Genomic DNA, 9,995 nt, shown 5'->3' on the forward strand with positions numbered 1-9,995 from the left:
AGACAAGTCAAATTAGTGTATGAGTTTATTCACTGGCTTTATAATAGTCCAAAGTCCCTCTATTTATCAAACTCTCACATTACAGAAAACATAAGGCACATATCCTCCTTAACCCTTACCACTGCCATCCCCCCCTATCTTTACATGAAGGCCTTTTGTTTTTCTTTCTTTCTTTCTTTCTTTCTTTCTTTCTTTCTTTCTTTCTTTCTTTCTTTCTTTCTTTCTTTCCTTTCCTAGGCACTGGGGTTAAGTGACTTGCCCAAGGTCACACAGCTAGTAAGTGTGATGTGTCTGAGGCCACATTTGAACTCAGGTCCTCCTGAATCCAGGGCCAGGGCTCTTTCCACTGCACCACCTCGATGCCCCCTTTGCTTTTCTTTCTTAAAAAACACAGGAAATTCCAACTCAGTCCAGCTCAAGTCCCACCAATTCATTTTTCATACACAGCCTCTATATGTCTCTCCCCTACACAAAGGAAAGAGCATTAGGTTAAGAGTCAAAGGACCTGCATTCTCTACCTGTTCTGCTATTCACTATATGTGTGACTTCGGCCAAAGCACTTCCCTTCTCTGAGCCTGAGTTTCTTTTTGTAATTTAAGGGTAATGAGTCAGATTATTAATGCTGAAGCCCCTTCCAGTTCTAAATTCTAAGATCAACTCTTTCCAGTTTTAACTTACTAATACATGATTCAAAGCCTCCCATCCACTTATTTTGTTTCCTACCTTAAAAAAATCCACCAAGAGGCAGTGTGACAATGAGAAAGAATACTGACTTAAGTCAGAAGTCCTGTGTTCTAGTCTTGATCCTGTTACTAGCTAGCTGTGTAACCTTGATCAGTGTCCTCATATATAACATGGAGTTGGAGCAGATGTAAAGTCTCTTCCATGTGACATGCATGTATCTTGTTTGGAAGGGTTCTTTCTCTATTACAATACATTCTTAGGAACAGTCTAACCTGAGGTATAGACATAAAGAACATCCCTTAATTACTGCCCAACACTTTCCATCTTCTCTTGGGGAGCAGAATAGACAACTTACTGCTAATTGATCAGGCTTACTTGGATAGGGTTTCTTCCACACACAGAGGCCAGCAGAGGATACTCAGTATAACATTGTCTAAATTAGATGGTAAGAGACAACTCTGATGAGTATACGGATTTAATATAAGCAATATTACTAGCTCTTAGCCTGTCTACAAAAAACTAATTGTGTAACATGACAACCATGTCCAAACAATCCTAAAGCTCAGTAAAACTGCGCTGTTAAATGTAACATTAAACCTTGCATTTGGTTTATATATACACCAACATGTGTATACTGCAGAAGACCATTTAAGACTAGTCAAGAGAGACATTTTTTTCCTCAGGAAAAGCCACACCAAATCTTTTCACTATGATCTAAAAAAGCAGACATTTGTAAACCCCATTTTGTATACTTCAGTTCTTAATTCCACTATCAAAATCATTATCCCCATGTCTTTCATCTTTTAAATGTAGGTAGTAGCAATCAAGCAATTCTGTACTAAATAGGGGACACAGTAAATTATTAACTACTTTCAATTTTACACTAAGGAAATAATCTTTCTGACATTTGTAATATTATCTCTCTTGGTGACAACTATCAGCAGTCAACCAATGAATACATTACATGTTAACATTTATCAGGTGCTCACAAGAAGGTAACATTACATGATTCTCAAACTTTCTTTGAACAACACTGAGTTGCAGAATGAGTAAAGAGAGGCTGTGGAAGCATGAGAATTAAGAAGCATTCAGACTTCATATTAACTATAAGATCCTCACAGAGCAAACTAAGGAACAGTAATAGCATATCAGTGATTCACACCTAAAAGGATCCCACAAAGGTATGAGAAAAGAGGGTGGGGAGTATAGGAGGGTGTCTCTGTGTTAAGCCAAAAACAAACATAGAAATATTGGTAAACTCAGAATCACCACGAAATCTGTTAACTTCAAAGCTCTTCACAAGAAGTTAAGGAACGCACACTGTGATGTTATAAAACATTACAGCCTCTCACATTTATATAGTTGTGTACAGCTTACAAAGTACTTTCCTCACAATAACTGTGTGGTATAGGTAATTATCTCCATTTTGCAGAAGGGGAAACTGAGACTTATTGAGGTCAAATAACTTGCTTCCTAGCTACAGAACAAGTATGAGTTGGAGAACTTGCTCACAGAACTTGCATGAGTGGAAGAAAGAACTGGAACTCAGGTCTTCTCATCCAAATTCAGTGCTCTATTACACCACTCATTGTTTCATAATACTATGAAGTTGATAAACACATCCTTAAGTACTTCTAAACAAAAAAGGAAGGAAAACTATCTATAGTACAAGAACTGCCAGGCAATATCTATCAGAAACCGGACAAGACCCAGTAGGAAGCAAAATATACCCTAAAGTGAGAATTTCTTTTAAAGTACAAAGGCAAAAGTAGAAATTAGGTGCAGGTTGGGGACTACTAAAACAGAATGATGTCTGTGTAGTCAGAAGTGGTCTCGAGTCTCTGTATCTATTGTTTTTGCTTAAACTTTTTGCTTGTTTTTCTTTATCTGAAGGGATGATGGTGTGTGGGTGTGTGTGAGGGTTGTAGGAAATGATTGCTGCAAAGACAAAAGGCATCAATAAAATCTATTTTTAAAAGCGTCCTGAGACGTTCGCCCTTCCTCAGATTACCTAAATCGGAAAGTTACTAAAGGACAGTGTTAGGCACGGTGAAAGTGAAGCCGCATAAACCCAGCTCACAATCAAGAGTGAGATACCAAACCAAGTTCACTTTTACCTAGCCTGCTCTCCTGGAGAGCCGGGGCTGCTTTTCCCTTTCTCGGCATCCCCGGTGCTTAGCACTCGGCCTGGCCCTGGGACACAGCTCGCTGGTGACCTGACTTAGCCGTCTTGGCCCTAAGGCTGAGCACAGTATCTCGTGCCTCGATTCTCCCAACTTTCTTTGAGGCTAACTCGCCCTCGAGCCGCCTCGCTGACCCACTGCCCGGCATGGCCCTGCACAAGCACCAGAGTCGAGACCCACAGAACCAGGTCTCGGCGGGCAGGGCTTCGCACGCCGCGCTCCAAAAGGTGACTTCCAGCCAGACCCCACCTGGCCCCGGGCCCTCCTGCCCTCGCGATCCCTGGGGAGGGAGCAGGAAGGAGAGTCTCGTCCGAGAAGCCCCGCGCCCACCTCTGGGCACCCACTGTCCCCGCCCCCCTCCTCCTCGCCCGGCCCTGCACCCAGGGCCGGGATCCTCCCGCCGCCCAGCCCCGACGCCGACCGCGGGCAGGCCGCGCTTCCCGGCCCGGAGCCCCGCTCCGGACGCGGCCGGGGGCAGGCCAGTCCGTCAGTCCAGGGGCGGCGGGCAGCTGCCCGTCCCCGGGCGGGTCCTGCGGGCTAGACCCGGCCCGGCCCGGCGAGGCGCCGCCCTCGGGGTTACCTGCGCCGAGGGGCCAGGCCCGCATCGCTGGGCTGGGGCGGGGAGGGGAGGGCCACCGCCGCCGATCAGCCTTCCGCCTCAGGGGGCCGGCTCCATGGGGGCCGTGGCGGCCCAGGGCCTCTGTCCGTCAGGCCGCTGCAGAGAGAGAGAGAAGGAGGGCAGGGAGCGGCCCGAAAGGGCGAAGAAGGCTGGAGGGTCGGTCCCGAGGGCCGGCCGGCTGGCGGGCGACAGGTTTTAGCTCCCGCAACTTCCGACTGCGACTGCCGGGGGCGGCGGCGTCAAATAGCTCACCGAGGAAACCTCGCCATTGCGCATGTGCTGTGCATCCCAGACCTCCCCGCGAAAAAAGTCTCCCCTCCGCCCCTTCCTGGGGATAGGGCCGAGTTACAGGAACGGGGCGGGGAGGGGGAGGGAGAAGGAGGAAGAGAAGGGGAGGAAGGTGGAGAAGGGAATGACTTGGGAAGGCGGGGGCAGGAAGAGAGGGAGGCGGGAAAGGACTGGAGAAAGGGGGTGGGTCTCCTGACAAGACCCCACAATTGTAGGCTGAGAGGAAGGTAGAACCAGCATAAATTTTAAAATAGCAGTAATAGATTATTTTTATAATTTGTATTATATTAATTTTATACATATGAACATAATAGAAATAGATTTAGATTATTAATAAGCATATATTATATTTGAAACTAGGTGTATAGAACTTGGCCTGAAATCAGGAAGACCTGAATTCAAATTTGCCCTCAGACACTTACCGCTAGTGTCACCCTGGGCAAGTCACGTAACCCTGTTTGCCTCAATTTCCTCATTTGTAAAATGAGCTGGAGAAGGAAATGGCGAACCACTCCAGTATCTAAGAAAACCCCAAAAGGGGTCATGAAGAGTCCAACAACAATTGAAATGACTGAACAAGAATATTTCCATTATTTGCATATAGTATTTCCCAAGCATTTGAAGGCTTCCCCTGGTAGAAAAGGTGGATGAGAACAATTTGTTCCAATGGCCACGGAGACAGCTTAAACAGGCAGTGTGGAGGGAATAGAGCTTGGTCAGACATCAAAAATGCCAAGGTCATCTACTGTATCCTGGGAACTCCATAGGCATCTTGACTTTTGTCTTGTCACTGGACTTTGATGACTCTGGACAAGAGAGTGAGGCTGACAACTTTTTGCTCCTCTGCCTCACTTAAATCCAATTCACACTGATGCCAAGACATTACCCCGTGATGTCATTGGTCCTCTTAGAAAATGAAGGACAAACAACAATAATACATAAGTAATAATTTAAAAAGAGCAATTTCAGGGCCACAGTTGAATGAGGATGATTTTACCTATGAATATGATATTTGAGCATGGGCCCCCCAGCCAAAAAATGTTTCCCTGTCCAGATGCTCAAAGTGCCATAATATTCAATCTAGTGGTCCTTCCTTTGAAACGTAGATACCCCAGGAAGAAACAAAATAAGGTCACCCAAAGGGAAAGAGTTTATAAGGTCTTGGGAAAGCATGTTATGGACAGAAGGAGTCCAGTAAAGAAAAATGCCCATGAGGCACCCAGCACTAGCAATTTTGAGAAATAAGAATGCCTCTAAAGAGAATTCCAGGCTTAGGGAGACAACCAGTGAAAATGCATTGTAGAGTTGGAGATGGAGTGACTTGATCATCTGGTGGTTTTGTTTTGGTTTGGTTTTTTTAGGCAATTGGGGTTAAGTGACTTGCCCAGGGTCACACAGCTAGTAAGTGTCAAGTGTTTGATCTGAGGCCGGATTTGAACTCAGGTCCTCCCTGATTTCAGGGCGGGTTGCTCTATCCACTGCACCACCTAGCTGCCCCTTGATCATGTTTTACTGATAACTTTTGTCTTTACAACATATTTGTTTCTCAATATATCCCATTTCCTACCAAGTGAGCTCTCTTGTGATATTCTTTAAAAAAAAAAATTCTGCAAAACCAACAGCATCCACAGCAACATTCCATACCAATTGTCCCTCTAGGGAAAAGAGAGGTGCAATTTTCATCTCCTCTTTTAGCCATTATAATTGTTTTAATGTTCTTTGTGTCTGTATACATTCATGTTTTAATTGTGTTGTTTTCCTTAGTTTTGTTGGCTTTACTTTGCATCAGTCAATTTAAATCTTCTCATGTTTCCCTCAATCAGCCAATAAACATTTATTAAGTGCCTACAGTGTTCCAGTCTTTCTGCTAAACCATTGGGGATACAAAGAAAGCCAAAAGACAGCCCCTGTTCTCCAGGAGCTCGCAGTCTAATGCAAACAGCTACGTATTCATATTTGTTGTTTTGGAGGGCACAATAATATTCCATTATAATAATACATTACAATGTGTTTAGTCATCCCCCCGCCCCATCAGTGAACACACCCTTCATTTCCTGTTCTATACTACCACAAAAAGTACTGAAAGGCATTTCTTGTTTTATCTCATATTTGCCTTTGATGTGACAGCTTCTTCAGTAGGCTCATTTCAGGCCAAAGAATAACTGAGCTAAATCTAGAGAAGGTATTGGTATTGGAGATACACTTTGCTTACTTTTGGTTTTGCCTCAGCCAGGGATTATTAATCCTGGGTTTTTAGTTTAATAATTATATTTTAACATAATTAATTTCCTTTGTAATTCTATATATTTAAGAACATTATTTGAGAAGGGGGTCATGATAAGAACCCCTGTCCTAAGGCCAACTTAGCCCTCTTAACCTTTCTCTTTCTTTAATAGTTTTGAGTATATTAATCAACCAATGAACAAACAATTCCAGGCTCTGTGCTAGGAACTGGGGATGCAAAGACAAAAGGGTAGAATTCTGCTGGTTTTTTGTCTCAGTTTACTTGGACCCACCATGTTCTGCTACTGCAGAATGGTATAACTCTAATTCCACAGTCACTAGCTGCCCTCTGCAACCAATTTCCACTTAGTGGGGGAAAGAACAGAGCCATAGTTCCAGTGGTAAGGACTAGTTAAGCTCCATTGTGTTAATGCAGTCAATCAAAAAACTTTAATTAAGTTCCTGTTCTTAAAAAAATAATAATAAATGAAGTTCCCACTCTGTGCCAGATGTTGTGCTAAGTCTTGGGGTAGAGTGACAATAAGTTTGTTGCTTTGACGTGACTCCATGTTTTTGAAGCCACCATTTTATGACTGAGTAGTTGATATATGGGAGGCAGCTAAGTGGCTCAATAGATAGAACCTGAAGCTTGGCTCTGGCTGGGCTTGGAAAGATTTGAGTTCAAATCTGGCCTCAGACACTTATTAGCTGTGTGATCCTGGGCAAGTTATTTAACCTCTGTTTGCCTTAATCTACTGGAGAAGGAAATGGCAAACCATTCCAGTACCTTTGCCAAGAAGAGCTCACAGACAGTATAGTCCACAGGGTCACAAAGAGTGGGACATGACTAAACAGCAAAGTTGTTATATAAGTTGTTTTCCTGTGATAATGATTTGAGTGGTATAGTTTGGAAATGGTATGTTCAGTAAACAACTGCTAATGGAGTGTGTTCCCCAGATTTGGTAAACAACTGCTAATGACAAGTATCTTCCAAATCTAGCAAACAACTAATAAACACTTGCTAATGACATTTGTTTTTATTGATAGTTTCCTTTCATCATAAGCTTAGGTAATCAATCACTAATCAGAGCTTGGGTATAACCAGCTAAGGCCTATAGCTAAAACTATAAGAAACCCGTCTGGAGACCAACTCCTTCCACCTCCAAACCCTCCATCTCAGGCTCCAGTGTGATCTTAGGTCTCAACTGAGGGTGATGTCTGTGTGTCCCCTCCCCCACGCTTCAAACTCAAATTCCCCAAAATTGAGATTCAAGCATCTCCATGTTCACTTGAGGGCAAGGCTAACCGACTGACTTGTCAGGTGATGTCCTTAAATGGAGATACAACATGGCCTCTTGCTTGGAAGAGAGGGATCCTTGTCACTGACAGTAAGACAGGCTTACTGGGAAGCCCTGGGAAGTCAGGTTGATGGTTTGTTCCTAGTGGGGTTAATTTTTGTATTGTCTAAAGTTTGCATGCATTTGATTAATACAGTTTGAATGCTAGAATAGAGAAATGTAAGTCTAATTAGTGTTTCACACTAATTAGCACAAATAACAGCAAGTTGATTTTTCAAGTGCTTTATAGGAAGATATAAAGAAAGGCCAAAAAACCCCCAACCCAACAGTCCTATTCTCAAGGAGCTCATAGCCATATGGGGGAGACAATATGTAAACAATTATATAAAACAAGATTTATACACAGTAAATTGGAGATAACCAATAGAAGTAAGGCACTAACCTTGAAGGTTATTCTTGTAGAAGGTGGGATTTTAGCAGGACTTGTAGGAACCTCCAGCAAAGCTAGGAGATGAAGATGAGGAGAGATAGAATTATAGGTATAGGGAGACAGCTAGTGAAAATGAATGTAGAGTTTGAGATAGAATGACTAGAGATACAGCAGGAAGGACAGTTTCACTGAATAGGTAAGTATTTCTGTGGGAGTAAAGTATAAGAAGACTAGAAAGGGAGGAAGCAGCCAGCTTATGAAGGTCACTGAATGCCAAAGAAAGGATTTTACATTTGTTCCTATAGGTGATAAGGAGCCATAAGAATTAAGCAGGGAGTGACATGGTCAGACCTGAGCTTTAGAAAGACACTCTTTTAGTTGAATGGAGAAGAGATTGGAGTGGGGAAAGACTCGTGGCAGGCAGAACAACTCAGCAGACTATTGCAGTAGTCCAGATGTGAGATGATGAGGACCTTCATGGCAGTGTCAGAGAAGAAAAGGGGAGTACTGTTGCTTGAAGATAGAATTGAGAGGACTTGGCAACAGATTGGATTTGGGAGGATGAAAAAAAATAAGTGAGAAGGTGAGGATATAAGTCCGGGTGACTGGAAGGATAGTGATGTCCCTTACAATAGTGGGAAAGTTAGGAAGAGGGAAAGGCTTGGGGAAAAGATGATGGGTTCAGTTTTGGACATGTTGAGTTTAAGATGTCTATGGGACATACAGTTGGAGATATCTAATGGCAGTTGAAGATTTGAGTCTGGAGATTAAGAGAGAGATTAGGGCTGGATAAGTAGATCTGAGAATCATCAGCATTGAGATAATAATTGAATTTATGGGAACTGATGAGATGACCAAGTGAAAAAGGATGGAGAGAATATAAAGAGAGCCTTAAGTATGGAGGATACCCACACTTAATGGGCATGACCTGGGAAAAGATCCAGCAAAGGAGATTGAGGAATGGTCAAATAGGCAGGAGAAGTAGGGGAAGATAGTGTCATGAAAATCTAGAATGAAGAGAACATGAAGGAGAACAGGGTGATCAGCAGTGTGAAAAGCTGCAGAAAGGTCAAGAAGGATATTAATTAATCAAACAAGTTAAGTTAACCTTGGGAGTAGGAAGATCATTTCATTCATAGAAAAGGAAAGGGCTAAAAATAAGCATGATATATAGTTTGTTGTTTGTCCTTCAGTTTCGAAGCAGACTGATGACATCACACAGTGATGTCTTAATTAGAGTATGAATTAGATTTAAGTAAGGCAGAATTGCACAAAGTTGTCAGCCTTACTCTTGCAGAGTCACGAAAATCCAGTGGCAAAACAAATTGTCAAGATGACTGCCAATAGCCGAGATATATAGTGGATGATCTTAGCGTGTTTAATGTTTGACCAAGCTCTAAGCCTTCCACACCTTCAGCCATCTTAATGGCTGTTGGAAAAAATTGTTCTCATCTGCCCGTTCTTCATATGTTTGGGATAAACATCTTCCTAATTCACTGATAGGTTTAAGGCCTGTCAATTACCCTCAACCTGGTTTAGCCCATCTGCCAAGATGGTTTTATGAAGGTATGGCTGCTGTGCATGCTACCAGAGCCACAGCTGACAGCTGAGTATCGTGGGAACATAAACATTGAATGAGCAGCCCTGGAAAGGGCTTGGCAATCCTCAAATCAGAGATGCTAGTCCTCCCTGAACATTTAGTAACAAATTCTACTGCTACTCTACAGAGCTGAAGAGTAGTCCAACTTCTTAAAACTAATTCACCTAGGCTAATTCTCTTAAGTCAAGTCAACATGCATTTATTAAATACTTACTATGTGTTAAGTTCTAGGGAAACAAAGAAAGGCAAAAATAATCCCTTTCCTCAGAGAGCTCAGGTTCTAATAAGTCAGTTCAATTCACTTAAAGGCAATTTGCCTGGACTAAAATAGGATTACATTCATTCCTCAGTTATATTTACATATTCAATTCAACAAACATTTATTAAGCCACTACAATGTACAAGACACTGTGCTAACTCTGGGTATATAAAGACAGAAAATGATCTAGTTTGTGCCTTTAAGGAGCTTGAGGTGGCTAGGAGAACAGTGCCTCGTGTCAGGAAGACCTGAATTCAAAATTGACCTCAAATTTACTAGCTGTGTGACCCTGGGCAAGTCATTTAACCTCTGTTTGCCTCAGTTTCCTCAACTGTAAAATGGTGATAATAATGGTACCAACCTTCCAAGGCTGTTGTGAGGATCAAATGAGATAACATTTGTGAAAGCTTT

The 9,995-nt window shown here is 42.6% G+C and overlaps 1 protein-coding gene across 5 annotated transcripts in view; it reads right to left on the minus strand.

Moving 5' to 3' along the window:
- RALGAPB (Ral GTPase activating protein non-catalytic subunit beta) overlaps positions 1–3,733 on the minus strand; it is a 95,212-nt gene extending 91,479 nt beyond the window's left edge. For 3 of the 5 annotated variants that reach the window (XM_020990796.2, XM_020990795.2, XM_020990793.2), the window contains exon 1: positions 3,448–3,730. The gene's annotated coding sequence lies outside the window, so the exon portion shown is untranslated. Of the gene's footprint in view, positions 1–3,447 lie in introns of all 5 variants that reach the window. The other 2 variants (XM_020990794.2, XM_020990797.2) reach the window with 2 other exon arrangements.
- Between the last annotated feature and the right edge of the window lie 6,262 nt (positions 3,734–9,995).

Source organism: Phascolarctos cinereus, unplaced genomic scaffold (genome assembly GCF_003287225.1).
Source record: "Phascolarctos cinereus isolate Bilbo 61053 unplaced genomic scaffold, phaCin_HiC Scaffold_2;HRSCAF=192, whole genome shotgun sequence".
NCBI classification, from domain to species: Eukaryota; Metazoa; Chordata; class Mammalia; order Diprotodontia; family Phascolarctidae; genus Phascolarctos; species Phascolarctos cinereus.